This window comes from Poecilia latipinna, unplaced genomic scaffold, assembly GCF_001443285.1.
Source record: "Poecilia latipinna isolate Pla-1442-1.1 unplaced genomic scaffold, P_latipinna-1.0 Scaffold62, whole genome shotgun sequence".
In the NCBI taxonomy this organism is placed as follows: domain Eukaryota; kingdom Metazoa; phylum Chordata; class Actinopteri; order Cyprinodontiformes; family Poeciliidae; genus Poecilia; species Poecilia latipinna.
The window spans coordinates 179,461-186,831 of NW_015112678.1; positions in this window are offsets into that span (position 1 = coordinate 179,461).

Genomic DNA, 7,371 nt, shown 5'->3' on the forward strand with positions numbered 1-7,371 from the left:
TATGTATGTTTTGTTTACATTCATGAATAGACATAATGGGAATGTTCAACCATCATACTGCTCAAGAAGCAGGAACGTTTTGTGACCCAGAGTTGAATGTGCTTTGGTCCAAAATATGCAAAGCAATCCAAGAACAAAAGCTAAAGACATTGTGAAGATGCTGGAAAAGCCTATGTGTCATTATCCACATGTATGGGCTGAAAGGCCACTCAATAAGGAGGAAGTCATAGCAAACATAAAAAAGCCAGATTACAGTTTGCAAATGCACACGAGGACAAAAACCTTAAATTTTAGAGTCGTGTCTTATGGTCTGATGAAACAAAAGTGGAAATCAAAGTGTAACTTTTGGGCCATAACAACAAATCATTATTTGGAGGAAAAAGGGGACACCTGTGATTCCTGGAACACCATCCCAATGTGGCGTATGGGGATGTTTGTGGGGATGTTTTGCAGGAGGAACTGGTGAACTTCATAAAATAGATGGCATCATGAGGGAAAAACATCATGTGGAAATATTGAAGCAATATATAAATGCATCAGCCAGAGAGTTAAAATCTGGGTGCAAAAGATTTTTCAAACTGGACAATGATGGAAATTAGCCACTTAGTTGTCACTTGATGTATTTACATGCAAATGTTCATTGCAATGTATTGCCCCACTTTTAGAAATAAATTGGACTGAACTTTGTTCCCAAGGTGCATAAAGAAATAATAACATGTCACACCATTTAGTTTCATCAGTGTACACAGTGTACAAAATAAATATTATTACAGGTTTATCCAATGATATTGTTTTATGTAAAGAAGTGATCTTTATATCTTTACTGCATGAGCAAATATAGACCTAATCTCCAGGTTATGTGCCGTAATTTAATGATACTGTGTATTATTTTTCATAAGAGTTATTGTTAGTCTACACTGACAGTAAAATGTCATCTGGGTAATAAAGTGTTGATTTCCACAGCAGGATTAAACATTTTTCAAATCGCAGTAACAAACAATAAAAAAAAAAAAATAAAAAAATAAAAGAAACTGTCAATTCTACTTTGTGTACATTTGGGTCGATGACATCACAAGAGGCACAGGAATCGGGCAGATCAGGTGGCATTGCTAAACACCTTAACAGAGAGAGCTCTTGACAGATTTTGTCTGAACTGTAACTACGTTCACTTACCCAAACAGCTTCTCTCTCCTTGGCTGCTGAGTAATGGGATTTTTTTTTTTTTTTTCCTGCTTCTTCCCTCTGGTGTTGAATAGAATGACAGTGATGGCATAGACTACATTGCAGGTGCATGTACAACTACCAGGTAATGCAGGGATTAAAATTAATCTTAACGGCACACCTCTTCAAAACCATGTCTTTTTTGTGAACAATTATGTCAGAAGGATTTCTGAAGATATAACATATGAAATCTGACCATCCCAGTCTACTCTGATCCTCTTCAAACCAGCTCCAAAGTGTTTTATTGTTGCCAAATTTACTTTGAATTCATGCTGTGTGTCACATATGGCTCAAATGTTTTGCTGAGACTGAATAGAATAAGCATTTTTTTGAGGGAGGAATACAATTAAAATCTGAATAATGAATCTGGATCTAGAAGAAAAATACTAATTAACACACTCAAAACAACTTTACTATGTTCTCTATGTCTAGTTATGTTACTAGATGTGTGCACTGGAAGTTTGTTTTCGACACAGTGGAGAAAAATGACCTGAGAAAGAGACTGGCATGTTTTGTTTTGTTTTTTGCATTCTGAGCAAAGTGTTGTGACCAAGATCGGTCTTCTTAAGAGACTGCAGTGAGATAAGATTGTGGTTTACTTTTATAAGATCATGGAATAAAAGCACCTGTCATCCATTACCCGTCCAAAATAACAAAAATAGCAAATGTCAAGAGAGAGAGAAAAAGGAATAAAACGGTAGGGAAAAATGCTGCATAAAAAAAGAAAAGAAAAAATAATAAATACATTCAATCATGGCAAAAATAAAGTTTTTTTTTTTTTTAATAACATACCATTTCACTTTTGAGCATTGATGGCTTCACTGACTGGTGGAGAACAGTTTGTTTAACCAGCTAAATAACTGTAACTTGTGTTTTCTTTGGCACAGAGGGTGGGAAAATGTAATGTAATTGTGTGCTTTTGAAAGCAAATTCTAGTTTTGCAGAATATCTGGTTTGTGTGGACAAGTCGCTTAGTCCTGGTTATGTTACAGTGAAATTAATTTGACTGAAGAAACTCTGCTGATGTCATTCTGACTTTATGCCATCATTGACTTTGCAGCAATCCCTCATCTTGAGAAAGCATGAGGCAACAGTGGAAAGGAAATACTCCCTTTTAGCACAACGAAACATCCAGGAGAACCAGGCATTTAGACCGAAAAACAAAGAATAACTGAATCAGGACCATACACTGCTGGAAAATGAAGGTGTTAATGAAATGCTCTGAAATTACAACAATTTGTAACATGTCCAATGCAAATAGCTCACCCTTCTAATGCTAAACAAAAATAAACTGCTCAACTCAAAACAAGCTCAGCATTACCAACCTTACATTTCATTTTCACTTTCTGTAGAGAAGGGCTTTGTAAATATTTAAGGGCCTTGAAATTGCAATATGCTAATTGTGGTAAGTATGCGATTGGTTTAATATTGCTATACGAGTTATGTGGTCTGTAATAAAGCGACAGTGTGTTTAGCTCCAAATCATGCGGAAGATGCACGCTGAGCTGTCTAAAGCTGGCAGAATGGACTGCTCAATTAAGGAGCAGATTTAAGATAAGAGTGTTGATTCCCAAGCCCAATTAATTAGCACTAGAAGAGAGGAGAGGCAGCCAAAGAGCAGGGGAGAGATTTAAGCAGAAGGTGCCCACCAGGGACTTGCTCTCCTGCTCCTACCTTCTCACCCATACTCCATGCTCTATTTCCTTCCTTCCCTGCTAATTCTTTTGTTCACTCTCTTGACTTCTAGCTCACCTTATGGTCTCCCTCTGTCATTAGCAGTCTTTTAAAACCCAATACACAAATGGAATTGTGTGCTTTTGAAAACAAAATCTTGCCCTATATATAATTGTTCTCGTTAGGAAAGCTTGACAGGCAACCAGTCAAACTTTAAAACAATACTGCATGTGAATCTTATGAATAATAACATTATATTTAAATCTTTTCCTGTGGTTCTTACTACTAAATGGAAATATTGGACATTTGTCTGATGCAGTTTGATGTGATCTTAGTTGAATTCTTCCAAGCAACATTACACTGATAGATTTATTGGGCATGGTTTTACTAACATATGTGCCAAATGTTAGTTAAAAATGAAGGAATGACAGTAGCAGGAATTATTTAAGTGATCAAAAGAACTTGTAGACATCAATCAAATAGTTCTTCAGCATTAACAAGACCTGCATACTTAATGCAATCAGTGTTACCTTTGCTTCAACATGCAATAGACTGTGCTTGGAGCAGCGCATTCTCATCTGAAACCTAACTTTCTGAATCCAGACAAGAATAATTTTTTTCTTGTCTGTTTCCACATTCAATTTGTAGCTGTAGCAAAAATAAAAACAGTATCATAGAAACCAGTGACCACTGTAGCTTAAAAGATTTCAAACATTGACATGTTTGAAAAACTAGGTTACAAAGAAACCCATGAATGTTACACTTGTCCTGGCCCTCCTTCCTATTCCACTTGATTCTAATCTCGCTACACAGCTCAGTCTGGGATTTCTCCTGTTGAATTTCTCTCTAGCCAATCAGTGAACAGACGGTGAAGTGGTGAATGATGCCACTGTTTTAGAATTATAGTCTGCCTGTAATTTTAGCGATGGCAGCGGAGGAAGTGAACCATTCAGGCCGTGTTGACCACACTTTCAAATCTTGAATTAACATTGATAGCTGCATTGTTTGGCTCGGTACTTTTCCCTTCACAGTGGAGGATAGTTGTTTACAACTCAGGTCATTTTCTGTAAGCTTCATACTGTTGAACTGGCACATTACACACGTCACAGGCAAACGTTAGCGATTGGCTAAAATTTAAAAAACTTCAACAAAAGTCCACATCAGCAGGCAGTAATTGTCTCTCAGCAGCTGAGATCCCAGAACCTCTAGCAAAGAGCAGTACGAAGGAATGGTTTTTACTAGGTTAACTACCTCCTTTTCCTATGGAGGTCTTTCATGGGCTCTTTCGCAAATAATCAGTGTGAACATGAAGTCAGCTTAAAGGTTCATAAAGTAAATTCTGCATTAGCCACAATTATGTTTTTGAACCTGGAGTTATTTCAAGAATGTAGAAGTCTGCTCTGGTCTTGGTTTACATCAATCTAAGATTTACCCAGCCACAAATAATTCTGATCGACATTCAATCAATTTAACGCTATTTGTACATTAACTACCAATTCCAGGAATCTCCTTATGGTATTGTGAATGACTCAGTGGTGATATATACGGCAATAATATCGTTAGTTTGGTATCCTTTGTCCCGCATTTCCTTTGGTGTTTAATGGTCTTTAAAAAATTATTAGGAAGCCTTTTAAATTAATTTATGATGTTGCTGGACCTTTTCCCTTGGGCTAATATCCACAACAGTGCACTAGAAACCAATTATTTCTAACTTTAAAAAAAAAACCTATCAACAGCATACATATTTATTATAGGAAATAGCCAATAACTACGATAATTTGCCAATAAGGAAAGGCTGTGAATATATTGTGTCTGGACCCATGACACCCCACCCAGTGCTCACACCCCCAACCTTGCCTCCCTGAATGTCAGAGAATTAACAGTATTACCTCCACAGCCCTTCGGCCATCCATCAGAGCACAGTTAGACGCCAATAACAGAAGCTCATCCCAAAACTCTAAAAATTACCTGGTCAGATGGAGGAAAAAAATAAAAACTAATCAATATTTGGCCTGAATGGAGGGACCAGTCCTCATTTCGCTGTATGAATTTTTGATGCATCTGCTGCTTAAGCTCCACACTATCAATTACGAGATAAACAGGGTCTGGGTGATTGTTGTCATGGTGCACAGGGCTGCCATCCAATTAGATCTTGCTCCGGCTAATGTGTTAATATCTTACATAATTGGTGTTGGGGGCCATTTTTTCCCCTCTCTCCCTCAAATGCCAAGCTGATCCTTACAGAGACGAATACTACACCATTAGTGCAATCTTATCTGGGTAAAGTAATTTTGATGAAATATACACAACTACTGTGTGTAATTTGAATTCCCATATCTGTTTTTTTCGAAACAACTTTTTTTTTGTTCCTGTTTCAATTTGTTAAACAAAAAAAAAAACGCAATGGGCTTTAAAATGATTTATTTTAAACTTTTAAAACGCTCCAATTCTAGCTTTGCTGTCAGTAGAAAGAAAAATAATAGAAGATAAAACTTTAAAAGATTTGGAAAAAAGAATCAAGCTTGGAGAGCTTCAAGACCAGACACAACAGAGAAGAATAGTTTGGATGAAGCAGAATGGAAGTCAGGGGGGGAAAAAGAAGAGGGATAAGGAAGAAAAGGAGAGGAAAAAGAGAGAAGGGAGCGAGGGATGAGACGGCTGCCTGGAAAGACGATTAGTATTCATGCGGCGTGGTGCTCCAGAGAGGATTAATGGACTCTGATGCCTAATATCCTGGAGAACAATTAATTTGCCCACAGTTTTGTCATGGTTGAAAGTCAAATGCTGGAACAGATCGATGCGCACAGCCGCCAGTGAAATCGCGGCAGCCCCTTCTGCCAGGCGCAGAATTTTAATTTCATCATCATCATTTTCCCCGGCTGCCACCCTCGACGAAGCTGTCCATGACATGGCTGAGAGGGCCGCCACATCCCGACAGCCGTGGTACACACACACACACACGCAGACACACAATTAGAAAGCACAGTAAACACGCAAACAGGCCACACACTCTTATATATTCACATGTTTAGTGGAGAACTTCCATCCATAGGCAAACAGTTCACTTACACAAATAGAAATACAGATGTAGAAGGCATTACTCACACAGAAAAATGCTTTTTGAATACTTTCATAATTCCAAATGTGAGCCAAGACATGCAGCACATAAACAACATTCTGCCCCGAGACTCCCCAACATTTTTTTCCACATCGAAAACACGAACTTCAGTGGATTTTATGCGATAAGCCAAATCAAAGTTGAGAGGTGGAAAAAAAAATAGTTTTTTTTTTTTTAGATGCAGTTCCAGATTATTTAAAGATTTAAAGTTTTTTCAGACAACACAGTTCAAGCTTGGTCTGGCTGGAATCATCAACATTGGTTTTCAGACGGTGCCTCACATTCTCAGTTGGATTTTGACTTTGAGTAGGCCATTCTGATATGTGGACTTGTGTTAATCTAATCCTTGCATTATAGCTCAATCTCAAGTCTTTTGTAGCTTTTTCTTCCGGGATGCCCTGTACATAGGTCCATCCATCTTCCCATGAACTTTCTTTATCCGTCATTACTTTAAAAAAGAACCTGCAAAATGATGCTGCCTCCACCATGTTTTACAGATTATGTGTCCAGGCTGTAGATTTACCACCACAAAGTTTAATTGGAAGAAATTCTCAGCAGAGTGCCGCGATTAACTTATGTAATTATTACGCGTTTAACACAAAACTTGTGGCAAACTGCAAATGAAATGGGACTTCTTATTGCAGGAATTATAGACTAGCAACTGCTGGCAGAATGAATCGCAATGAATTCAAACTTGTGGTATTGGAGTAAAGGGCTACTGAATAGATATCCATGCCATACTTTTGTCATACATGCCATACAAATAACATTAATTTAAAAGTTGTAACATGACAAAATGGGGAAAAAGTGCAAAGTTGAATAAATCATTTAGGAAAAACACTTTTCATATTTAAAGATTCAATCTGCTTTGAACATCACCTTTCTCACTAGAAGGCATCCTGTAATATTGTTTAACTCTGCCTTAAAAAAAATATATATACACCAAAAATAGGAAAAAGAAATAAAAAAAACCAACAACCTTAAAATCATTATTTCACATTAACATTTTGTGTGCAATCAGGAAATCTGCATGAGTATGGGATTGTGGAAGGAGTGGACCTGCGCTAATGACTTCACAAGCACAGAAGCGTGTCGAGTTCACCGTCGGCAACGCAGCGTTGATCGCCACGCATCACCGAGCCATCGTCAGAGGCTGTAAATATTTCATTAGAGATCCAGATGTGTCAATTAAAGATACATAGAGACACAGCGAGATCCCCCCTGTCTGGTACCTCCCTGGATTTGTCTTTTAGCTTCTTCGCCTAGCTCAAGGATATACTCATTAGCACAATAATGCATCACAAAAGAGAGGGACACAGGAGACAATCAGGAAGCCAAGTGACACAAAAATGAAGATA